The following is a 27,841-nucleotide window of genomic DNA, read 5'->3' as shown; positions in this document are numbered from 1 at the left end:
ATCACATCACACCTTGTATTTATAAAAGCTCAGACGATTTAGTTTTACCAACACTGAACTCCGCAATCTATAAGTTCCAGAAACGATCCCTTTGCAACAATGAACTTAAATTGACCGTAGAAGAATACCTCCACTACCCACTATTTACCGCCCATCTAATCTTTCGCAAAGTAAACAAAGTGTTTCCAGAACTTAAACAAAAGTTATTTATACCGCGGCGTGCAGCGCAACGATATTTTTATCAGTGATGAACCGTGCACTTGGCTTTTGTTTAGCGTGTAAATCCGACCTATCTGGGAATATAAATAAAGCGTGTATTTAACCTTTCTTTCGGCGGGGCAACCGAGTTCGAACGGCGATAAAATTTATCGGAGGTGCACCACGTCCAGCTCACGGCCGGACTTGATTTACAGTGACCCCTACGCCGTGACCCCCGAACGTAGGCAAGAAATAATCAGTGCTGAGTCTTATCTATTTTTCGAGGAAACGCCATAATTGGTTGATGGAAATGTAGGTATCTACAACGTGTCGCGTGTCCACTGATTGCAGCGCGGGGAGATGAAAAGTTACTGATGTCAAGGATGAAAAAAATTGCTTTTTTCGAAAACCATTGTAGAGAATTTATTCAAGTTTTCAACACTGCCATTGGATTTACTTCGCAATAATTATCCGCAGAGATATAGATGATTAAAGAGAAAAGTGTTATTTTCCATTCAACCATCCATATCTCGGCAACCAATAGCGCACGGAGGCCTTTCGGAAATTAAATTGAAGTTGAATAAATAAAATATTGTCGCGGAATTCCACTGATGTCTTTTTCGTTCAGCAACATAGCCCCACGTTGGGCGCCATGTCGCGGAATTGGGTTGGTCTTAAGGTCCCCGGTTGGTCTCTTGGTTGCGCTAGAAGATAGGTGGGTTGCCGACCACTGTAGCGGTCCCAAGTTGGGCGCCACGACGCGTATGCGTCTCGTCCTAGTTGACAGTAGTGTCAATTTCATATATCAAAAAAGAAAACCACCGGATTTTTCCGGATTGGGGTTCTGAGTCATTTTTTGTGCCTCCATATACGGCCGATTTACTATTGTAAGAGGCCTTAGTTATACAATAGCTAGCGTTTTAGTGTCTCTTCGCGTTCCAAACGAGCGTTTCTAATTCAAATTGTTTTTTTTATGAACATGCACCTTTTCGTGTGCCATTTATCATATTTTTACCAGCTTTTATTTAACTTGCCTTGTTAGTATGGGTCATATTTTGCAACTGAATTTTAAAACAGTTTCCCCAACCATTTGCATACACGTTTAGTTTGGATGACAATGCATGGTTAGCTAAGTGACGTCAATATATGAGACTCCCAAAGATGTCGTACCAGTTATTTTTTGTGCATCCCCATGATATGGGTATCAAATGAGGATTTGCTGAGAAGAATACGAAAATAAAATGAAGAAAATTATAGATGAACTTATTATCTATGATCTTTTAATTCATAATTTATCATTTTCGACAAGATCAGGCACCAGTAAAATTACGTGAATGAAAAAATAAATGTTTCGATTTTTGAAAGGAAAATTCCAAGAGAATTTAGAAACGCAAATCATCATTTTAAATCAACCTTTTTAAAAAGGTGCAAGATAGATGAAAATGAGAAAAGCTTTTCAACCGAAGCTATGGATAATATTTTCATGCTCTGACGGTTATGTGACAGGTGATGACGATGCGAATGACTCATGTGTATTAGAATTAGCTAAATAATTAGAATAAGCTTTATAACAAGAATAAGCTTCAATAGTATTTAGAAATTATTTCGTTCGAAATGACGAATTCATTCCAAATACATGCCTTATATCGCAGATATTTACCTTTCGTACTTTAATAATAATAATTAATTACCTCAAAAACCTCAAACTTTGATCTTACATACGTTTTACGCGACCTCAATACCAGAGGCACTCGAAATTTCAATTAGATTCAATAAATTAACGTGATATATCGGCCATTTTGTATCAGCCATCTTGAATTTGAGATTTTTGACTGCAAATTCGGCTTTAGCGACCTGAAAAACATAGTCCCCACTTTTGCTGATGATGCAAGTCTTTTTGGACTTTTGTCCAGCTTTTTCGGATTTCTGACCACTGTGCTCCGGTACGAGTGAGGTAGACGCCTTCTATTAGGCTGGAGAATTTCCTGGCATCTCGTTTCAATAGGCATTGGACAATGAAATTACAGATATGACATATACTTTATATCTATAGGTTTTCGTAGAACCAGGGGTGTACTAAGTTTTTTCTTAATTTCGTCTCTTATTTTTAAACGAACATCCTGAAATTTTTAAAGCATTGAATTTCTTTTTTTTATTACCCTTTCAACGATGTAGCTATATTCTACTTAAAAATAATTTTTCTCGTGTTGCAGTGGAAAACATACATTTTTAAATTCACCATTTTCCAATAAAAGGAATGATTAACAAACATACACGAAGTAAACAGTTTTAATATCTACATTTTAATATTTAATTTTGCTTCACATTTACAAAAAGATGTTTTAATATTTTTGTCTCTCTCGTTGCGGGCGTTTGAACACTTAGCTGGCCGACTATAGGGTATTAAGTTTTTGCTCGAGTCCCACTTGACAGCTTCAGCAAGTTTAATTAGACAAATGCTTATTTATTAAATATTACTGTCGTAGATTATCTGTTATGGGTTAGAGTTTGTAAATAATTAATTACTTACTAATTACGTACTTAATTAATTAATTACTTAATTCTTTACTATTCTTGGCCTTTAAAAAAATATTATAGTTTATCATACGTATCTCTCCTTTCCAAAATTAAAAAATTATGAAGTTGTTCATGATTAAAACCAAATGCGCAAATTGAATTTAGTGTCATTATTGTGCACAGCTATGGGCTATGGACATACATAAATCCTTATAACCGGTAGAGTAAATAGAACTTACGAAATAATTGTGTTTTGGTCTCTCTTATACAACATATCACCAGACATTAATATTTAACTTCACCTTTTTTACTTTTTGTGGTGAAAATTGGAAAGAGTGGAACATCCTGTTTTTTAACTAGATCATGGCCAACTATCATTTTCATTTAAAAAAATAGAACAAGACATGGTCTCAAATTACAATATTTTAATTTTTTTTAATCAACATCAACAATTCGTTTTCGTCAAACCGCTCTTTGTTTCCATAACCTATTAGGACAAGTCAACGATCTTACCTACATTCTAAAAACACCTTCAGCCAAACAACAAATATATGCAAAAAACTGTAAAACGAGGTTAAGAAACAGTTACGTTCGCATAAGCCACAATCTTACTAATTTTGTACATTCCGTTATACATACATGCATCCATCCAACGCATTGTTTGCTGACCTGATACACTGTTTACATTTTATGTTACATACAAACATATACTAGAGAACCATCGACCATTGCATATGCCTTACTTTCCGTGGTTTTGCTGTTCTTATTAAATAACAACGGTCGGCATGCAAGGATTCTTGCAATAATGCACACGGTGTCGTGAGTAGAGATCATAACACTTCTGATTTGCCGTTTTTACTGGCGTTTCAAGATACATAAATTGCTGCAAATGCAGTATGAATTTTACAAAATAATACAAATTAAAAAAAGTAAGTATAGCTTCCACAACTAACAGAACAGACGATGCATTGTGGTGATAGAGTTGTATGTTTCTATTATACCGGGTGATTTTTTTTAACCTGAAACTTCCAAGTATCTCGAGAAATAAGCACTCTAAACATTGAAATCTTAAATACGAACCCTTATTTTTTATTGCAGATCCGGACTCAACAGTTAAAAGTACGTAGCATTTGTCTAAAACATTTTTATAAAATTCATGGTAAATAGCGCTGTAATTGACGAAATTAATTTTTTTTTTAATTTCTCATACTGAAGCTATGCATGCGATTCTGCAATACGTTTGCAATACAAAATAGCACGTTTTCAATGTAAATAATAAAAATTAGTTTTAAAGGCAAATTTTTTTATTTCTCAAAATTTCAATTATGACTTTATCATAACCCACGAAAAGGCGTTCATTTTTGGATATTTATAAATTCTCGGAGTGCTTGATTAAATCTGCTTTCAATTGAATGAATGTTTTTTTTTTTTGTATTTCATTTTAAAGATACTACTTGTTAATAAATACTTTTTATAAAAATGATATATCATGTTTACATTTAATGTTTGTATTACTTCTTTCTCAGCGTTTTTTGTGACTGCAGAAACACAAAATAAACGTAGAAAGAAAGAAATAACTTTAAGAAACAAGTCATATTAATCACGTACCCCGAAGAGAATAGAAAACTACTACATATCCACGTCGTTTTTCCTACGATAAAAATAGTTTTTTCTGTAACGGGAAAAAAGTTTGACATTTTATCTCTTTTGACAGGTAACAAAATGTCACTTTTTATGAAATCGCTTTTTTCCCCGGGAAAAAAGTCAGTACTTTTTTCCCGGATATATACAATATACATAAGTAAAGATAGATAGTTAAAATAATTTTTGTGACTCTACTTTCGCTGCTTCTACTAATTCCGGTGGAGTCAGAGAAAACTCGGAATCAGACATATTTTAACTTTATATTATTCAAAATAACTACTAAACAACCACTAAGTTTGCAATTTTTAAATCAAATCACAGAATTAAATTGACAGATATTTGATTACTTTAAAGGTTTCCTTAGCAACGCAGATGTAATTGTCGCTATAAGTATAACAGCCTACCAATTTAATACTTTAGTGACTAATATATTGAAATAATGTTTTTTCAATATTAAATCATTATTTTTCCCGTTACAGAAAAAAATAGTGTATTATACACGGGAAAAAAGTAGATTTTACCTCTTGGTTTTTTGTCTCCCTCCGCTTCGCGTCGGGAGACAACACAACCTCGAGCTAAAATCTAGTACTTTTTTCCCTTGTATAATAAATATTTATTATTCATCAGCCATTTACATTTCTACAGGTATACAAATTTCCCAGCTATTCGAAATTGAAAAATGAATAAACTTTTTTGGCGACGAATTTCGAGTATTTACATAAAACGTGGTATTTTTTATTGCAAACACGTACCTTATACATAGGAGAAATTGAATAAAATATAATTTAGTCGATTATAACGCCATCTATTATGAATAGAAAAAAATGTTTCAGACAAATCCTAAGTACTTTTAGCCGTACAATTCGAATCTGTAATAAGAAATGGAGGGGTGGAGGAGAGAGGCTAATTTTAGCACTAATGTATTTGCCTCGCGGCATTATTGAATTTTAATTATTTACATTTTTTTTGAAGGGTGTTTATTTCTCGAGATATTTGAAAGTTTCAGGTTAAAAAAAACACCCGTTATGTACGTATTAAGAGAACAGTGTTCCAGTATCTTGTGAACCGGGTAGTGTATGCGGTTTTAATTAAATATACAGGGTGTAAATAGATAAATGAGAAAAATTAAGGAGGTGATTAAGGGGGGAGGCTTGAATCTAAAAAAAATCTCTCCGTCTTCCCTGCCGATTTATTCAAGTTGAGAGAAAAATGTATTGTTTAAATTTTCTCCGTAAATATGGACAAATTTATAAAAAATAAAATTCCGCAACTGTTCCCACTATGGCAAAGGCATTTACTGGATGAATCCTCGATCTCCTCCTAAGAGGTAAAAATAACCACCCTTACAAGCAATTTCTACCAACTTTTTTTTCTATGGCCAATAAAGTCATTTAAAAGAAGGGTTTTGTCAAATCTTTAACAAAATCCGATGAAAAAATGCAAGACTGTGAAAATCCCACGGTTAAGCCTGGGAAGATATATTTTCGGTTTTAAGACCCCCCCCCCCCCTGTAAACGGTCAATATTATTGTACGTCTAGGTATTATATTGAAAGATTGGGCAATATATTGACTGAATAAAAATAGTTTGATTTTATTGTGCAATGTGTAGTATATTGAATCGTCTGTGGGTGATGTTGCGCAATATCTGTTCGTTGTGTATCGAATGTAGTGCAGTGTCACTCAACATGTTCGCTTAGGAAATACCAGAGGTCAACTAAATTATTGCACAATAATAGTGCACCGTGTGGGGACATCCCTTAATGTTGTTGAACAATAATATTGACCATCTAGGGGGGAATTTGGCGTAGCTTTCTATATCGAGTAGACGAATCAAATTTGCAGGAAAAACACTAAAAGTACCGCCAATAATAAGAATTATAAACAACATTTTAAAATAGAATGAATAAATATTTCATATCAACAGGCATTAATTATACATACATATGTAAAATATAATTTTTATAGCAAATTTATTTTCAAAACGATTTGTACTAATGCCTTTAAAAAGAAGTACAAATGAGATGAAAACGCATAAAAAATTGCTTTTTTATCTACGCTACGAAGAGTACTGTAAGTTTATGATTAAATAAAAAATTAGCAAATCCGACCCAATGACAGAACATGTAGCGTTAGTTATTATATTACGGGCATAAACGACAATTGATGTTCTCTACAGCCTAAATTGGAGGAAATGCGACAAACACACAATGCACCCGAAGCGCACAGGTCAAATGGTCCGACAATTATGGCAGAAATGTGTAACGGAATTGAACCAGTCCCAGTTCGCATGCCTCTATTATTATATGGGGTGATTTACTGAGTTGGAGGTATCGGGGTTGGTGCCCCGAAGCAGCAAATTTATCATTCCATTTTTTTGTGCAGTTATACTGAATATAAGAGTGATTTATGTTGGCGGACGTGCCTGATTCTAACCTTGCAAATACATAGGTACATACAAAACAAAACTGGATATTTCTAAATGTTGTTTGTACGTGTGGAAATATTAATGAAATAATTGATTTTGGCGCTTAATGTTGGTAATAGGTTAAGGAAAATTGGATCATTTCAAAAAACATATAGGGTGTCAAATAAAAGTTAGGACACCGCACTGCTGGGAACAAAATAAGACGATAAAAGTGTACTGTGACATAAACTATACAGGGTATCCCAACGAAAATTTGACCCCCCCTATAATTGGAAAACCGAATATTTCAAAATTTTTGTTCTTGGGGGGAGCTTTTTTGACAGTCAAGCCAACTCGATATGTTCTTCCCCCTAATGCCTAGCAACCCCAACTTAAAAATTTCAAATGCAACTACTCCACTTGTGGCACATCATTTTAAAGCCCTTTTCATTGCGAATACAGTGACGTACCGTTTTTAGAAATCGGTTGAGATTTGACAGAATTATTGGTTACAAACGAAAAGATGACAAACCAACTTACGCGTAGTAATTTCTACACAAATGCCCACCACTAATAAGTTTTTCATCTACTACACATGACCGCATTACCTAATTGTTATTGATGTGTCTATCAGTTTACAAAAAAGTCAGAAATGAAATAAAAAAGCTGAAGCAAATAAAACTAGATACTAAAATAGTTATTAGTAGAAGATACTTAAGTTTATAGGAATTCAGACCTTTTCAAAATAACAAAAAATCAGTACTACAAAAAAAGTCGGTGTTTTTTGCTTGTGACCAAGAAATCGTTAGTTTCAGCCGTTATTGAAAGTATTAACGTGTGTTCGAAATGGTTTATTCTATCGCGGAAAGAGTAGAAATTGTTGCAATTTATTATCGAAATCACGATTGCGCTAAAGCTACAGCACGAATTTTTAATGCCAATCATCCTGAAAAAAATGTAAACCACCAGTACGTTAAACACCTGATTGACAAATTTGTTGCAACAGGTTCGCTTTTAAACAAGAAACGTGAAGTAATTGGGCCAGTTCGAAATGAAGCAGTTGAAGTGGCAGTTTTGGGTCATGTACAGATGGATAATAAGCAATCGATTACAACTGTGTCTCAAGCTTCTGGCGTATCCCGTTCCAGTGTTCATCGAATTTTGAAAAAACACAAGTTTCATCCATTTAAGATGACGCTGGTTCAAGAGTTACATGAAGATGACTTTGATCGCCGTAACCAATTTTGCGAATACTTTAGTGAACAACTTCTACTGAATCCAAATCTTCTCTACAATACATGTTTCTCCGACGAATGCACATTTATGTTGAATGGCGAAGTGAATAGACACAATTGTCGTTATTGGAGTGATACTAATCCGCATTTAATCAGGGAATTTCATACTCAGACACCTCAAAAATTGAATGTTTGGGCAGGCATTTTGGGCGACCATCTTGTTGGACCATTTTTCATCCAAGGTAATCTCGATGGAAACACCTATCTAGAATTATTGGAAAGTACAATTGATCCTAGGATAACAGAGATTTTAGAAAGTGACGACAATTTACTAGAAAATGAAATAACCTTCCAACAAGATGGTGCGCCCCCGCACTATGCTGCTGCTGTGCGACAATTTTTGGATGACCATTTCCCGGGGCATTGGATTGGCAGAAGAGGTCCCGTCGAATGGCCACCAAGATCTCCGGATCTGTCCCCTTTGGACTTTTTTCTGTGGGGTCATTTAAAATCACGAGTGTACGCCACTCAGCCGGAAACATTGCAAGTGCTACGTCAGAGAATTGTAGAAGAATGCCGATTAATAACTGCGGATGTCTTTAATAATGTTCGAACAGAATTTGAAAACAGACTGTATTATTGTTTGGAAGTTAACGGGGGTCATTTTGAGCAATTCATCAAATAAATCTGATTTATTATTTGCTTCAGCTTTTTTATTTCATTTCTGACTTTTTTGTAAACTGATAGACACATCAATAACAATTAGGTAATGCGGTCATGTGTAGTAGATGAAAAACTTATTAGTGGTGGGCATTTGTGTAGAAATTACTACGCGTAAGTTGGTTTGTCATCTTTTCGTTTGTAATCAATAATTCTGTCAAATCTCAACAGATTTCTAAAAACGGTACGCCACTGTATTCGCAATGAAAAGGGCTTTAAAATGATGTGCCACAAGTGGGGTAGTTGCATTTGAAATTTTTAAGTTGGGGTTGCTAGGCATTAGGGGGATGAACATATCGAGTTGGCTTGACTGTCAAAAAAGCTCCCCCCAAGAACAAAAATCGACGGGTCTCGACGAATTTTGAAATATTATTCGGTTTTCCTCTTATAGGGGGGGTCAAATTTTCGTTGGGATACCCTGTATAGAGATCGGAAATGTTAGGTCGGCTGCAATGTGGTACAGGGTTGGCTTTAGGCCGGGTTTTCATTTACGTTATCTTATTCAAACAAAAAGGGATACCGTTGTCTTCTTATAATTGAATTCTTTACATTATAAAGATATATATAATAATAAAATATAAATTTTGGATGTGTATGTGTGTTTTTGGTTTATATTGTATTTTTAATTAAATTGTAAATAGTATCATACAAACCTCTACTATATTTTTCTTATGTCTTACCTTGTACATTATCCCTGGCTAGTTGTTGGTAGACACTTGTTATATAGACAATATCAGAAAATTCTCAGGAGTCGGTTCTCACAAACTAGTACAATACAACACACTTGGGAATGAATAGAGTTTGACATTTAATAAAGTGTTTATTCAAAATTTTGTTATATTATTTTTGTCCTGAAGACTTTATAAACTCAAATTTATTAATACCTTTTCTTATATAGAATATGTTTTCCACAATAAAGTATATTTTTAACAACAAAATTTGCCATTTTCTGCTTAGCTTACAAATAATATAAGGAATAATTTAAAAAATTTCTATTAATTAACTTTATCTATGCAATCCGGAGTAGGTCTCCTTATGTTATTTGTTGCCTATCATTCAGGGGCATCCTTACATCTAAACAAGAATGAAAATTAGTCAGAATTAAATAAAATGGCTGTTCATTTGACATATTTTGTCAGAGCTCTTCGAAATATTGAATTATTTAAGTTATTAGTGATTGGATTTTGCTTATTCTTGTACAGGCTAAGTCCTGTGGTTTGTTATTTATACTTTGCAAAGATTTGATGCGAGAGAAAGCATGATTTATTTGGAATAGCTAGCGATATTTTAGTGCACTGTGTTTTAGGTACCTGTTACGTTGTGAATTTTGTAGTTTTCTTCGCTGGAAACTACGTAGAAGCCTTGCAGACTATTTATGGGGCCACTGGAAACTGCCTTAGAACTGCTGGTAGCGGAAAATTTTCATGGGCTGCCGAAATAACTTCTTCTGGATTCTGGTAAACTATAGATTTACTGGTAAGTATTTAATTTTCTTCCTTGGACTCTTTCTTCTTGTTTTATTTTTATTTTTATCATGCAAAACCCAAGCCGTGACCAATTTCTTTGCTTTTCTCGACCTTTCTGATTATTCTATCCCTAGCTTTGCTTAAGGTCCATGCACAGAAATTTCATTCTTTGGATGTCCTTTTCAAACACTTTTTCACAGCACTACTTATAACTAACATATTTTTAACAAATGTCCTTTTACTTTTATTTACAATTTTATAAATTATTTACTAAAATATTCTTTATTTTACATTTTTTTTAGGTCACCTCTAGGTATTCTTACAAAGCCACATTTAGCTTTGACATTTGTGAAATTTATTATAAAATTTGACATTTGATGAAAAATTTGTATGTTATGGTTTATGTTGGATTGAGATATCTTCTTTAAGTTTACTCGTCTTCCTGCGATATGTATACCCGATTAATCTATAGACTTTAAGCTATCATTTGATATAAGTTACTCTAGGTTTAATTTCGTTTTTCTTTATGTATTGATTACTAACAAGTGTCGATGTCATGCATTTTTTTTGAAAATTTATTCTGTACTTGAGAATAAAATTAAAAGATTATTATTTTTATACTATGCAATATAATACTATGTTGTTCATTGCTAGTTTTATATCCAGAATTTCCATATTAACAATTTTATACCAATTTGGTGTTGCTATACTAATAATTAAAATTTTTATATGATTTTAAGTTCGGTCAGGCAATATTTTCATCTGAGTTTCTATATTAACATTTCAAATTCGTTACAATATGTAAGTAGATAGATATGTATTTATTCTTTGAGACATAAAATGTATAAGAAACATCATAACTGTTACAAACAAGTTGTTAAAAATGATATTACATATTAAGAAATATTTAAACACGTAATATATAAAAAACATAAAAAATATAAAACAATATAAAAAAGAATAAATAAACGTTACAAGTAATGTTTGATTAAGTATAAAAGTCTGCGGTACTATACGAGTATACGCACTTTTCAACAAGATACAATTTTAGATTGAATTTAAAAGCATTTACCCTGTTAATATTTTTTATATTTTCTGGAAGATTGTTGAACACTTCGGCACCAATCCGGCTTGGAGCTTTAAAAGTTATATTTACTATAGCCTCTATATTATACTATAAGGGATACGGAAATCTATTATTTATGTTATGGACATCACAGTTAGCTAAAAACTTAAGATTTATTATTAAACGCAAACAAACATATATCAAACACATTAAGGCCAAAAAGGGTTAAGAGTTTATATCTACCAAATAGTTCCCGACATGAAAGTGTACTAGGGACATCAGCAATGCATCACAATATTCTCTTTTGCGCCACAAAAAAAAGATCACGTGAGAGAGTGGAGTCACCCTAAAAGGCAATTCTATACCTTAGTCGGCTTTCAACTTGCGCATAATACAGTTTTAGTAAAGGTCAGTTCTAACATTTCTAATGTTATAAAAATGGTAATAAACAGATGCGTGTTTAGATGTTAAAAATTCACAATGTCTCTTTCAGTTTAAATGCGAGTCCAGATATAAACCCAGAAACTTACAGTAAGTATCATGAATATGAAACTTAGTATCACTATTAACACAAAGCTCAAGATCAACAAGTGGTTTCTGCGAGGTGTGGAACCTAAGAATCTGAGTTTTATCCGAAGTAAAATATAAACATATATTATTAAACCAATCAATCAAGTCCGAGATAACGGCTTCACATTTGCTTTTAAGGTCATTTCCACTATTTATCAGAAATTACAAGAGATGTATCGTCCGCACAAAGAGCAAGATAGGCCTCACCGGACAATTGAACAATGTTGTTAATATATAACAGAAAAAGGACTGAGCCCAAAACTGAGCCCTGTGGAACGCCCATACTTATTTCAGCTAGCCCCGAGCTATATGTTTGCATAACATGATTACTCAAATGGTTTATGCTCTCATATTGAGTTCGCTTCTTCAGAAAAGTTGTCACCCAGTCCAGAGGCCTGCCCCTGATACCGCAATTATATAATATGCGGATTAAAATATCATGATCAACACAGTCGAATGCACTGCTGAGATCACAGAAGATCCCAACAGGGCATTCACCAAGTATTTGCGTAATAGTATGAAACAAAAAAGGACAGTGTCTATTTTTCTACACTAAACGCTTCACATGAAATTTACCATACAATATATAATAAACACCAGTAAAAGTTAACAAAACAATTTCTAACTCTTAAGAAAAGGTGATTCTAGAAAATAATTAACAGTTGTCCTAAGAGTTCCGCGGTTAATCGTCTCAGGCGATCGGTAAATACCCACTTCAAGAACGAATCGTTCAACTTTTACGGAGGTCACAGGCATATAACTAAAATGGTCGGAAGTTTTTAATATATTCATTTTTACTAATGGTGCGAAGCATCAAATAATTCACAGTTTAATTATCCCACTTTCCGCGTCATTATACAATGACATGTACATGTCTGCCTCTGATCTGAAGCTTCGCATCGATCAATTTATTCGTTTACATTGAATGTGTTGAAAATATAGGGTGTATGGGAAATTTCGTTTTTATATTTGGAGGAGCGATTCTATCCAAAAAAAATAAGGAAAAAATATATAAAGTTTCTAAACCGTTTTCTAAAAGTACCAGAGTTATTAAAATATTATCATCAAAGTTCTATCTCTGTTTGCGAATTAGAACGGTGGTCGTGTAGACCTGCCCTAATGTTAGGGCAATAAATTAGTCCGGGGCGCCTGGAAAGACACCGCGTCGCGTTGCCCGAGCAGATGCTCATTGTCGCTACGCAGGAATATGCATTATTCATAGACAGGTCGTGGACGTGTCGGATCTGTGGGGCCATTGTGGACGGTCGGTGGACGCATTAAGGCGACCGCAATGGTGAACGATCGCAGGAGGGTTTTATGGCTCAGGAGCGGTGATGATTGTTCATACAGGGTGGACTAAACTAATACTGAGATTAAAAAAAAACACAACAATTATACTGTTACTCTCTCCTTTATTTGGAGCAAATTAATGTATACAAATTATGTTTTTTTTAGTTCCACGTAACAAAAAATATATATCGGCTAGTTCAAAGGTAACTTTGCACACACTTATTGATTTTAAATTGTTATTTTAGGAGCAAACTAGCGATGTTGCTGCTTCAAGAACTTATGAGAGACTAGCTGCGATGAGCTCGGATTTTGGTTTTATTGAAGTACAAACAATTGAACTGTTTCTATAGCAATGTCAAAACAAACTTTTGAAAATTATTTTCAAAATATCGACTTTCTGCATGTTTTAAACTGCATGATCTTTGCATATTTAGATTCCTTGAATTTTTTTACATTTTTTGATACCAGTAGCATTTTTCTAGGTTAACTTTTAAACTTTAACCAACTAAATTTTGAAAATTGTAGTTAAATTACGTTATTTAGCTTAATTTTCTGTATGACTGTCCCATTCACTGTCTTTACTACTACCCCTTTTTCAGTTTTCAAACAGTCTATCTGTTTTTTGAAACTAAACGAATGAAAATTTCTAGGTTCACCGATTCACCGAGAACTTTTAAAGTTTACACAGAAATTTGAAGTTGGGTTGGAGTCTAAATACAGTGTATGAAGTTATGAAGGTCCTTTACACTCTGCACATACTATTTTGCAGTTCTACGATAATTTTAAAACTAGAAATTTACAAATTTTAACGAAGCAACAATCTCTCAACATTTAAACTATACATGAAACCTTTTATAGTGGCTCAGGTATGCTGTACTTTACTTTTATAACAGATTTATTGCACGCTAGTTTTTTATGTGTAAAACTCCATCATCTTTCGTCGATAACTGGTAAAAATTCTGATATTTTTCCAAATGTGCTCATGCCTATACATTTACATATGACATTACAAAATAGTTCTTTAATATTATTGTTAACATTTTTGTGCTGCATGAGTGCATTTTAACAATTATTGAATAAGCAAATTCAATTGTTAGTCACAATTTTGACAAGACATAATTTAACAAATGTATTTTATATTCAAAAATATCCTTTATTTTACTTTATTCTGTATTCCATACCCTTTTTTGTGTCTGATTCTACTATACTTTTTATAATATTTTTATTTATTTCAAGAATTTTATATTTTGGTCCCTTTTTTGGTACGTTTTAAGTTATCAAGCAAACAAATCATAACAAAATGTACACTTTTTACAGTAAATACACTAATACATTTTTAAACATACATTTTTGCCCATTTCTGGTAATAGATACATTGAATCTTTCTTTATTATCGTAAATTTAAGTGGAAGGTTATTGACCACATGACCCTATATAGAAACTGTCGCTGTAATGTTACTTTGATTCTGTTAAACTACTTTTGTTTGTTTCCAAAAATAAAGCATTAAAAAAAGACAAAAAAGATACAGCATAGCTTGTGGTCAGGAACTTGGAGAATTTGTCACAGCAGTTAATAACTAAAATTGTACCAGCAAGCAGGGAATAACTAATCTCACGTTTAACCAACTTACGAGATCATTGAGGCGTTTCACAGCGACGTTATTTATAGACATAGGATGGTTTGTGAAAGCATAAAATGTTTGAATTATGTAACAATGGCTCAGTCGGCGTGTGTAACGCGCCTTAGATGTCCGTTATTCATTTATGCGTGAGGCCGATTGTAAATGCTCCTTGGATACTTGATACAACTAGACGGGCATTTGCATTTTGTTAGTCATCTCACCCAGACGTTCTACAGAATTAATTAAGCATTTTCTTAAGCACTTTGAAATGTCAGACTAGAAATTCTTTTGTATTCTAATTCTTGGGAGGAATTTACCGCAAAATTTGCACTTTTCATTTTAAAGCATGCGTCGTCTCTTAAACAGAATCTCGTGCAGTTTTCAAGACTCGCATTTAGTTCGCGCAAGGTCGACCTGTAACTTGAATAGCGCCGCTGACTGGCGGCTGTCATCCGCGTAAAGGACCCTCGCCTGCACTTCTCTGCTTCTCCTTCCACTCTGTCCACATGTAAAAGCTCCAGGTTGCATTTTTTCTCATCGGATCAAAGAGACTATTGATTTGGCGTCGTTAGGAGTATCTAAATCGGTAATGGGATATTGGAGAGTAAAATGGGGTTGCTCACACTTCAGGAAATAAGAATTGATTGGGGAGAGTGCGGCCTAGCGACTTGGCATTCATATCAACGATATGAAAAGAGTCAAGCAACGTCGACCGTGGTTAGTATTTGGATGGGTGATCATCCAGAGAAGGCTCGCGATGCTCGTCCTTTAGGCGAGATTTGTATAGAAAGACGTTCCATCAGAAATGGATGTAAAACCGTTGGTCTTTTGTATAAGCAATTTTAGACAAGTAAAAGATCACTACCATACGACAAAGTGGGGCTCATCGTTCATCTGCTGGCGTCTGTATATATAAAATATCTAAAAAGCAAAAAAAAAAATGATTACAGATTATGTAATAGTTATTTATTGTACCAGACGATAAAAGGAGATTTTATCGACGGTGAAACTGAATTAATTTTACGTCGACAATACATTTTTATAGTAGTAGAATATTGCTTTTTTTCTATAGCAATTTTTATGTATGTTTATCAGAAAAACATTAAATAAAGAAATCGATTATTAATTGAGTCGCGTTTTAAAATCTCAGTGGGTTGTTGAGATTACTAGGCAGAATGCATGGCATTCTATTGTTTTATTTTGCTCTGCCACTTCTGCTTGTTTGTAGAAATGTGCGAAAACGAATATGAAGAAGAAAAACTTTCATCACAGATGTATCAGAGGCGTGAGAATTTTTTTGCCCCAAGGATCGCGGCTAATATAAGAAAAACAAAATGTTTTCAAAAGCAAAAAAGAGTAAAGAATATCAATGGTGTGAGTGAAAAGGTACTTCTGGCATAATTTTTGGGGGAAGTCAAATAAAGTAAAGCCGTCAATATTATGGTACTATTACCTGAAAGTAAAGTCAACGTTGCAAGTGATATTTCAGAGTAAGTAAGTATAATACGTCTGATCAGTCCACACTGTCAAATAACACTTATAATGTTTCAGGTGTAATAAACTGATTACATCGTTATATAAATTAACTGATAGTTATAAAAAATATACAAGAGATGGAATAATTTTTTTCTTTTTTCTTATACTCGCAACATTATTCATATATCTAGTGCAGTCATTTACTTAAGTTTTTACTAACATATTTTTAAATGCGACCCTCGATATCTTCATTTTAAAAACGAATCTTAAGAACCTAGAGATCCGAGAAATAAGAGGTTTAATTTTTTTTTTTAAAGATACATTTTGATAATCAAAAATCTCAGAATATGTCTGATGTAGACTGATATCACTTGAATTGTAAGCAGGATACTCAGAAGACACCTCTTGCAATATCCGCCTATTTCATAAATAAAATTCTAACAAAATGTGGTAGATATAAATATTAAATATTTTCAAAATAAATTTAATGAATCAAAATAATATTTGAATATGAGTATGGTGTCGCTTAGTGGAAGATTTACAATTCGATACGTTCATATCAACAAATGCAAGTCTGTTGTTAGTTGACACTGCCAACAACGGCCAATAATAATGGCTACTAGTACCACACTTTGCACAAAACGATTGAAAATACGAATTAAATATTGAAGGCAAGCTTCATTAACTCATTGTAAAATGAACTGTTTGTCTATCGGAATCACAAATCGACTCCTCTGTTTTTACAGTTGCCAGAAGAATATTTTTACAGCCTCCTCACAAACTACGTCATTTAATGCAGCAATTCGAAATGACTTTTTGTACACAATAAAATGAAAAAATATTTGGTAAAACATATTTTCTGAAGTTATTTACTTGTTCACAGAAAAAATCAATTCCTTTGCATTAATGATACATTAATTTGATACATCTGTTCAAGCGTATCACAATCTTAAATTAATAAATTCGTTCTTCATTTGAGATTTATTTATTTAAGCGAAATAATTTTACTTAATTTAAAATTAAATTTAAATTATTGTATATTTACAAATAAATGATTTGTTCGTTTATTACAAACACATTATAATTTTTAAATGAGCAAAATTATTTTTTCTTTATTTTTTGGGCATTTTGCCATCTGCGAAAAAATAGTCTTGCCTAACCAAAAAATCTCACACTTTAATAGCTACTAAAACGAGCAGTCAAAAAAATTTTCTTATTTTCTTTATTTTATTATCTATTTGTTCTATATTTCTATATTATTGTATTATTATTCTATATATTCTATATATTATTATATTATTATTCTATATATTCTATATACTATTTTCTATTTGTCTGCTATTTTCAGTGAGATTTTTTGGTTAGACAAAAATATTTTCATAAAAATCTCTTGACTAATTCATTTGGCGTAATGGTTTAATTCACTATTTTTTAAATTTTTTTCACAGGTGGTAAAATATTCAATAAATAAAGAAACAAACTATGCCACAGATAAATAACTCCAAACTATATGGGTAAAATAATTTGAAGATGAAAGTGGTTTGAGTTTTTCAATTCAATGATATGCTTGAATAAGCTTATACCAAATATAATTGTCTCCGAAATATTTTTTTTCTGTGTGACATAATTTTAGTTATTTCTTCATTTATTTGGGTAATTTCTTACCGGTAAAAAATAAATAAATAAATAATTTTTCTTTTTTCAGTGACAGTTTAGTTAAAGAAAGGGAATGAATTATAGATGTTTATGCTTATTTATTCTAATGAAAATTTAAAAAAAATTGATCAATTATTTGAACAACTTTTATTACTTAATGATTATTATTATTAATTGTTTATACTTGAATTTGACGCAAATAAGTGGCAAATTTAGAAGTTAATATCGTAGATATAGGTTCTAATTGACCAAAGAAACGTATCGAAAAAAAAGTTTAGTGAAAAATGACTACGTTTCTTAAGAAAAGTAAAAAAACATGTAAATTTTCAATTTATTTCTTCTTTCGAATTACTTGTTTGATATTATCATTCTATTTACGCTTCCCCGTCATAAAGTGCAACAAAATAATAAATTTTTCTAGTTTTCAGGTTTTCAGGTTTTATGATCCACCTTTATTCGACTATAGTTCAGTACAGATTTGAATAAAATTATATTCATAAAAATTATTTTAATAAATTAAGCGTGCCATTTTCCATTTACCAAAAGAATTAGTTTCAAATACAAAAAAGGCCTTTTCAAACATTTTTTGAAGAGCTATAAGTACTCCCTGTTAAACAGATAATAAAAAATCGACAACTTCATCAATTCAGCTCGGCTAAAGGAAAAAAAAGGAAGCACCTACCCTGCCCTCATCCTATTATTATAACTTCGATCCTCTTTTCTCGATAGCTCCAACCTTTCCCGTACCTTACCAATTATTCGCTTTACCGCAACAACGTGTAACACGCAATTTATTTACCATAAAAGGACCTAATTTACTTCGACCTCAACAATCCACCCGGTTAATCGCTGCTAAACGCATTCCACCATTTCCGATTCATTTTGGGTTCTCATCATAAATAAATAACGACTGGTATCTCCGTTAAATAACAATTTCCCATGTTTCCGACGCCAATTAGCGGATAACTGCGAATTGGAGGAATAGTTAACTGACAAACAACTTTGTTGTTACACATTCTTTAAATGTAAATCTTTGAGTTCTTAGGATTGTACGTAGATGGCATACATGTCGTTGAAGCGGTTTTAATTGTGTGTTTTGACGAGTTCGAGAAAAACAAATGCCAGTAATGATAAGGAATTTACATAATTAGAACTTTATAATGGTTATAATTAGATGACGAGAATGTCGTTGCAATGCTATAATTATTTGGCTCACAAAGAGTGGCAGTATGATTAAAAACTGAATACAATATGCTATTACACTATTGAAGGAAACGTTTATTGTTTTCTGTATGTTTTAGTAATAAAACCAAGGTTAATATGGAGCGAAATTACACTGATAAAATGCAGACGTTCTACAAGGTGTAACTGAAACAATTTTTGTCAGTGGCGGCTCCTAAGGGAGCTACGCTCACCTAAAGGGGTAACCTTGGAAACAGTTTTTAATGCGTAACATCCAAACGTCACGAAATTTTGGTGAGATATTAACCTTGACGTGCTTAATAAGTCTCATAAAGTACATTTCAAAATTTGCTACAGGGGCGTAAGAAAATGCAGGACCCAGGGACAAATTTAATCATATCTTTTTTGTAGTCAATTTTTTCTAGTTCCTGACTCGAAAATATTGAAATTTGAAGTATATACTTTCCGAGTAATTCGTCATTGAAAATGTTGATTTCTTTCTGAAAAAGTGCTTGTGTGCTTTTGTTTTTTGCAAATAACTCTGAAACCATTGGGTTTAACGAAAAAGTTGTAATAAACAAAGAGAAAGGTATTAAAAAAACAAATCTAATGGCATTATTTTGTTTTTCTTTAATTGCAATATAAACCGAGTTATGGAATTTTAAACATTATTATATGTTAGCTAAAAACTAAATTGGAACCAGTTAACGTTAAATAACGCCAAAACCATAAATATTAGGAAAAAACTATTTGAACCTTTTTTAAAGTGAAAAACCTTTAAAATGAGCTGTTTTAAAAGAGTAAAAATTAACGGAAATATGATCGAAGTAACATGATTGTCCCATTTTTTTTAAATTAATAAACAAATCAGTGCCTTTGGCGACAGAATTAAAATTAATTGCAATCCATTTACAGATTTCTTCATTTATGTTCTAAGAATATGTCCTGGGTCTTTGGCTCACTTACAAAGCATGATTTCGAAAAAAAAAATAATTTTTGAAAACGTTAATTTTTCAAATTTTTGAAAAAATCGATTTTTACGCTGTAACTTAAAAATTAAAGGGTGTACGAAAAAAATACAAGAGTAAAAAAATTAGCTTTATTTTTGCTGAAGATTTTGCTTTTTATTTCTGTTCCTCTAAAATTAATCGAGATATCGCCATTTTAAGTTATCATATGAATGAGAGAACCACCCTTTTTGAGCCCTTTAAACCCTTCAAACTTAAAAATGAAGGGCTTAAAAAAGATCTACTCAACAGTTCACGTAGCCCTTACAATTTCCTGTAAAATGAGCTTTCGTGCGATTAAAAATCTTAAAAAGAGTTTTTAAAGGTTTTTTCCGGGTTGAAAATTTGGGATACATTAAGTTTCATGTTAGATAGCACATGAAATTACTCATACTGCATAAATAAAAAATATTTGATTATATAAAATGCTTAAATTTCTTTTTTTTTCCAATAAGGGGTGGTTTTCACCTCTTAAGAACGAAAAGCACACCTAGCGCATAAATAAGTTTTGAAGTGGGGGGTAAGATGAGCCTAATTCTAAATTTTGAGAAAAATCGATGCAGTTATAAAAAATTCGGAGGTATTACTATATTTTCAGCTACAGTAACTGGGCTATAAACAAAAAAATTAAGGTAGCTTAATCATCGTTTACAAAATTTAGACAGCTAATCCTTACACACTCCTTACACATCAAAGCAAATTATTAATTCGTATTTGACTTCAGTCACTCTCAGAAACATTCAAGTTGACTTTATTAACATGTCGCAGCTACGCATACGTGTAAATCAAACTGTACAAACATAATTAATATTTACAAGTTAGTTGCAAAGCCCATTAGTTCTATGAACATGCAGTGAGGCAGAAAGTTGATTAGATTTCCAGCTGTGCGGTATCAAAATAATCCATTTGAATTTATGAACACAAAGTGTATGTACTAATCAGATAAGTAAAAACAACGTACATTTTCTATTTGCTACAACTGGATACATGTTCCCAAAGTCGGGAAACCCAACGAGTTTAATTCAAATAGGAAATATCAACCAAATAAATAAATGTGTAGAGTGTTTTTAATACTTGTAGGTTGTCAACACATGACTATTATTATTTAATAAATAATTGATGTCGTCGTTGAAGATATATATATGAAGCAGACGAGGAAGTAAAAATATTTAATAGTTGCTCCCTGTGGTGAACACATTCTCTGTTCCAAAATAAGGCCAATAGTATGCGTTTTCCGATGAAAATCCAGAAAAGTCCATGAATAACGCCATCGAACTGTTGGTTAAATAAATTTTAATGTAAAATATATGTATATTATACAGTGTACAGAAGTTTGAGGTCATAGAGAAAAAAAGCTACGTAAAAATGTGTTTAAAACTGTTTTGGAACTGCTGAATTACACGTATTTTATCGCGGCGAGTACTTACAAAAAATTCTGTAACACTCTTTACCGAGTTAATTAAAATTACAATTTTTGTGACGAACAATGCAAAGATCTGATTTGATTAAGCTATTTATCTTATAACATGAACGTTAATAATACTACATCTTCAGCGCAATTTTGAAGCGCGACTACAGACAAGTTTTAAAAATAAATGACAATCGTTTAAAACAAAATGCATTAAAAAGGCGCGGAACATTTTAAATATCAAAGATATAATGTTTGCAAGGTTAATTCTAATTTGCTTTGTAAACATTATTATACGATTTATATGAAAAAAAGATAGCGAAATTATATTAGTTTTATTTATAAACGATAATAAAAAAGTTTATACTTACTTATATTAAAAGCGTAACATCGTATAATTTAGGTGTTTTTATAATTATTATTTTTTAAACTTGTATAATAATTTTAATTATTGTAATATTGCAAATTTTCATTAAATTGTTAATGTTTCGTTCAGTTTTCATCGTTTCTTTGGTCTAGAAATGAAGATTACGCGTCAAACTCGTGTATTAAACGCTTATAAGAAGGCAACTACTCTCTTACATACATGGCGACGCACCCTTCTGAACGCTCAATCGCTATTTGTTTATAGCTTCAAATAACAGTGGAAAAAACAAATTTTCACACTGCAATTACTCATAATTTGTAGTATTTAACGTGAACTTTCAAACGCCGTCAGCAGAATTACAAAATACCTATTCAATCAAAAGCTATTAACAATTGAAAATCGCAAAATTCGCATTTTTCGAGTTTTTAACGGCGTTTATCTCGAAAACTATGCCTTTAACAAAAAAATTGCAAGAGAAATTTTCTTCTTAAAATGAGTCAAAGAACAAGAAAACTAATATCTCTCAATATTTTGCAAGTTTTTTGTTAATAAAAAACTAATCGACATCCGGGCAAACTTCTACCCAAAAAATTCGTGTTCTGCAGCTCAAAATACACAAAAAACACTTGGGTAACTCCATCTAAATAAAGGAGGCAATTGGGACTCCCTGGCTACAGGACTAATAATGCAATCAATGATTTTGTATAAGAACATTAAAGAATACATAATTCCTTTAGTACCGTTCGTATTAAAACTATGATGAAGAATAAATAATATCTACTTTTCACAACGATTCTTTCTGTTATCTGCTGCGACTCTTATTCCAACTACCCCCCATTTTCGTGTTGTGTGTGGTACTCTACTTCCGAATTTATTTATAAACCGCGAAAATACTCCGCGCGTATCTAAATTAGGCATCTCCAGAAGCACGGCATAAAATATTGCAGGACGGATTCAGACGGGAGGATATCTTTATTATTTATCATATTTAATCAACGTACTAATCGGCATTGTTCTCGTCTTAATTATTGTTATTACAACCGCGAGCTAGCTGCAGTTTGGGAACTGCAGCCGTTATTAATTAAAAAGGCGTGGCAAGCCTTGCAGTCTCCCTGGCAAATCTGGATTGCATATCAAATGAACTCCGGTTGCTCCCGCAGGTACGATTCGGATGCAGTTTTTGTGCAGCAGGTAATTAGCGCTCTTACGTTCGAGGTTCCGTATTCAGGCCCCTGAAATTCTGTCTCACCTAGATGGGATAGTTGGGTAAATCTGAGAGTTGCCGAACTTTAAAAAAAAATGCAAATTTACGAATCTTTTACACAGTACGCGCCTAAAGTATGGAATAAATTCAGTAAAAACAAAAAAAAATTTCTTTGTGAATAATCCTCGAAACAGGACGATTTTTAATTTAAAAAATACTTATTTTGGCATAAAAGGCGATTTTCAACTGTCATTCGTTTTCGAGTAATGACGTCATCGACATTTTTTTTAAATAGCAACCCCCTATTTTTTTTCTTGATTCTGAAAGATCGTTTCATTGTCGATCCGACAGTATTAACATGTTGTCATCTTACATAGGAAAGTTTTCGAGTAAATGACGATTGAATGTTAGAAAACCCAAATCAATTAAAATGAAGCAAAATTTAGTTTTTTTCGAAATGCCTGAAGTTCATACCGACTTTCTAAGTATTGTAAGCGCTATAAAAATTATTATTGTTGAATTTAAAGTATTAGGGCACATTTAACTGTGACACACAGAATTGAAATTTTAATTCTTATCGGATGCGGGGATAAGACTAGAACACAGCAGGAAGTTTGCGATTTATTTAATCAAAAACATCTAGATCGCCGTATCAGCCAATCAACAGTCAGTAAGATATAATCTAAATTTAGAGAAACTGGCAATGTTGTAGATATTCCAAAACTTGGACGTCCAAGCGTTAGTATGGTAGATAAAATCCTCATAATACTTCACGATTGGTTGCATTAAATAATGAAATTAGACAGACCACAGTGCTACGTATCCTGAGGCAGCAGAAATATCATCCCTACAAAATTCACCTTGTGCAGGAACTCAATGAAGACGATCCCGACCGCCGCTTACACTTTTGTGAAATTATGATGGATTTATGTCAAGTAAATAGAGATTTACACCGACAAATACTTTTTTCAGACGAGGCCACGTTTTGTCTCAATGGTACAGTGAACCGTCAAACTTGCAGGTATTGGAGTCGGGAAAATCCTCATTGGATGGCAGAGACACATACCCAACACCCACAGAAATTAAATGTGTGGGCTGGTATAGTTGACAACAGAATAGTAGGGCCTTTCTTCTTTGAAGGAACACTTACAGGAGAAAGATATTTAGAGTTTTTACAAAATGATCTTGTTCCAGCGCTTGCAGTAATTTTTCCTAACGATAATGACTCTGATATTCCTGGTGACACCATATGGTTTCAGCAAGACGGTGCACTTCCGCACTATGCGCGCCCTGTTCGAGATTTTCTGGACAATTGTTTTCGTAGGAGGTGGATCGGCAGAGGAGGACCGATAGAATGGCCCGCGAGATTCCCAAATCTTACACCCTTGGACTATTTCTTATGGGGCTACCTAAAGTCCAAAGTGTACGTTAATAGATCACATAATTTAGAACAACTCCAAAATTGTATTATAGATGAAATACACAGAGTTACCCCAGAAATAATTCATAATGTGCAAGAAGAATTTCTACATAGACTTGCGTATTGTCAAGAAGTCGGTGGGTGGCAATTCGAACACTTAATTTAGGTTAATAAATAGTATTTGTTTGACATAGGAATTGTTATTTTTTTAATGAATAAAATTTAACGTTTTCTAACATTCAATCGTCATTTATCCGTACAAACTACAATTAGAAGAAGCTTTGAAGAGAAAAAAAGAAAAAGTAAAAAAAAAAGGAAAAACAAAGAAAGCCAAGGAAAAGTGCTGCAAAAGAAAAAGAAACTGGGAAAAGGCTTGTGAAAAGGAAATTTTTTTTGAATCATCAACGTCCAGTGAAGATGATGACACTGTTTCGCACACCACGGATTTTTCTTCAGAAGACGGGAAAGACGATGCAGTGTCCATATTGCGCCGGTTTCTATTCCAAAGATACGCTAGGTGAAAAGTGGGAGAAATAAAATCAAAAAAGTTTATTTGTGCCGTTTGTTGTTAAAGTTGAAAACCTAACCTTTTTTTATTTTGTTCACAGAATTACCTATTCGTTGTTTTAAGAGAAAATGTTACTTTGTTTAAAGAAAAAAATGTTTTTTGTGTTTGAGAAAGCCATATCTAAACATGTTTTATGTTCTGTTTATTCAATAAAAATATGTTTGAGCAAACAATTGGTCATTTTCAGCTTTATTCCCTAATTTGACATAGTCTCATATTGAGAACCCATACTATCTCAAATTGGGAACCCCTTTTTCGATTAGGCAAATATTACTTTTCTAATAAAATCTAACTTAAAAACTAAATTACAAATTTGAGGCGTTCTCGCGTTTTTTGTGAAGGATCTAGATTAAATTCCCTACAGAAAAACGTTAATTTTTCAAGAAAAATGTTAAAATTGAAAAAACCATGATTTTTTTAAAAAAGGTTTCTCATAATAGGCATCTTTACCCTAAGTATGTATATAAATTAGCAAATATTCAGGAAATTTAGAAAATAGTGCATTTCTCAAATTTCTGAGAAATATAATACGGGCCATTAAATGTAAATTAAGAATACAAACCTGCTCAACACATACTATCAAATTTCTTGTGAAAAAGGCATGGACTCGTGAGAATTTGTGAAACTGAAAAGGCAGTTTGATGAAGAAACGCTGTGTGACATAATAGATGGGTTGTTCTATATATATTGAGGCTACTACTGCTTTCTAAATAAATTATCTGAGTATACGAGAAAACTTAATAATGAAATTAGATGCTTTTAAGTAAATTAATTACGTGATCGTCTACCTGTAAAATAATTTTCCATAGCTAATGGAAGAGCTAATGGATTTCATTAAAACAAAAATGTAGAACGTTATACGGAACTAATTTTATAAGCATATTCTTTTAAGGGCCAATAAGGAACATTAATTAACATTTTTATCTGAGATAACAACACCAAATATGACTTACGATTTATTAATTCTAAGGCAAAAGTATTCTCGCGCTCGAGACGAGAGGTTGGTATCTTTTGGCTCCCTTCCAACGTTCCACGATTCTATTTCAACGGATTTGGAAATAAAAGAGAAATGCGCAAGAAAATGCAGTGTAAATGTAATGTCACATCTGCTCGTTCAATGACTCTCACGTCAATGCCTGAGACATCCAATAGGTCTCTATTTGTGGCAGATATGGTTTTTTGCTACTTCTAAAGCTCATCAATTTAGTTGGAACAAAAACATATTCTTTATCGGAATTATGGCTGTAAGCGGATCCTGAAGTCAAGTAACTGGCTGTTCAAAATGGTTAGATGTTTATAATAATTACCTACATTGTACGAAGTACGCTCAAATATTGCATAATAACAAAATTGTTTATAGTCTGTTTAGAAATGAAAGAGAGTAATAAAAGCTTATTATGTATGCAAATCGTAAATAAATGTAGTACTGGTGCTTATATTCAATATTTTTATATTATGTATTATCGGTATAGATGAGGTGTACTTTTAAAAAAACTTTGTGTGACCGAGTTGTACTAAATTGTAGCAGGTAGCCAAAAATTTAATCCCCGACAATCCGTCCTTGTCTATGCCGCTTCAATTTCTCGGTCCATTTCTCTTATAAGTAAACAATATAAAAACAGCATTTCAAAACATGAGGCTACGTTAAGCATCATAACCGGGGTTAAGAGGGTTTTTAGTAATTCAAATAAAATTATTCAATATTATTATCGCACATCTTTTCACGCGTGTAGCAGGTACGTAATCTGATAAGCTCGACATTTTACTCAAACAATATTATACCCATCCACTAAATAATAGTCACTAAACACAAGTCGAATTTTACTCTACTGCACTAGCACGTCTTCGTATATTCAGCTCTAAGACTGGATTGATCTGTCACGATACACTGGCTCCTGCCCTATGATGTATCCAGTAAAATATACTAATGAACACCCATTACCTGTTAGCATTAGTGTTACCCGATAATTACCTGAAACGAAATATTACCACGCCCATGGCCGGTTCTTATCTCGGGGTTTTATTACTCTCTTTCATTTCCAAACAGACTATAGTAACAATATATATATTTCGCATGAAAATAGCGCGGTGTTTTACAGTAAAGTATACCACAATAGAGATAGAACTTGTCTGTATAGTCTTTCCGACCTTCTATGAATCATTCATATTACAATTGCGAAAGGGCGAAATAAGAGGGATATTTTGTTTACTAATATTATTACAACATGGCATTTTGGAGACCTTTCGAAACGGAAGAAAACGAAATTTACCAATATAATAAAATTGTTTGAGGATATAATATAAATAATTAAAATATGTTGTTGGACAAATGAACATATAATAGAAATTTTCTACACTTATATACAAATTATTATAATAATTTTTTACCTTTTTAACTGTTCTAGGGACGCCTATGAAACTCATTAAATTTTATTGCTAGGCGTTTTTATACATGTTCAACTGACTTCGGAAAGACTATACTAGTGTAGTTTTAGGTAAAGCCTAATTTTTACTTCCAAGGTTGATTCTCAATCTGTCCGAGAAACTTTGGAGATATTACTATACGTCGTTAAAAAAATAAGCACATTACATGAATTTGAAATTCGGTTTTTAATTTAGCGAGTTACAAAAAAACATTTTTAAATTTTTTGCTCGAAAACGGTCGCAGATACGAAATCATTGCAAGAGACAACAAAGTTTCTAATTTGAACAGATAATTAAACCCTTAATCTAGAAAAAACAGTGGCAGTAGGTTATTATAGCCGGTGCTGAGACTCCCCCCTCCACTTTCGACCTTGGGATGACCTTGGGTGACCTTGG

The sequence above is a fragment of the Anoplophora glabripennis genome, unplaced genomic scaffold (assembly GCF_000390285.2).
Source record: "Anoplophora glabripennis isolate ALB-LARVAE unplaced genomic scaffold, Agla_2.0 scaffold305, whole genome shotgun sequence".
Taxonomy (NCBI): domain Eukaryota; kingdom Metazoa; phylum Arthropoda; class Insecta; order Coleoptera; family Cerambycidae; genus Anoplophora; species Anoplophora glabripennis.
The sequence above is the reverse complement of the archived record's forward strand: the minus strand, read 5'-3'. Positions refer to the sequence as shown.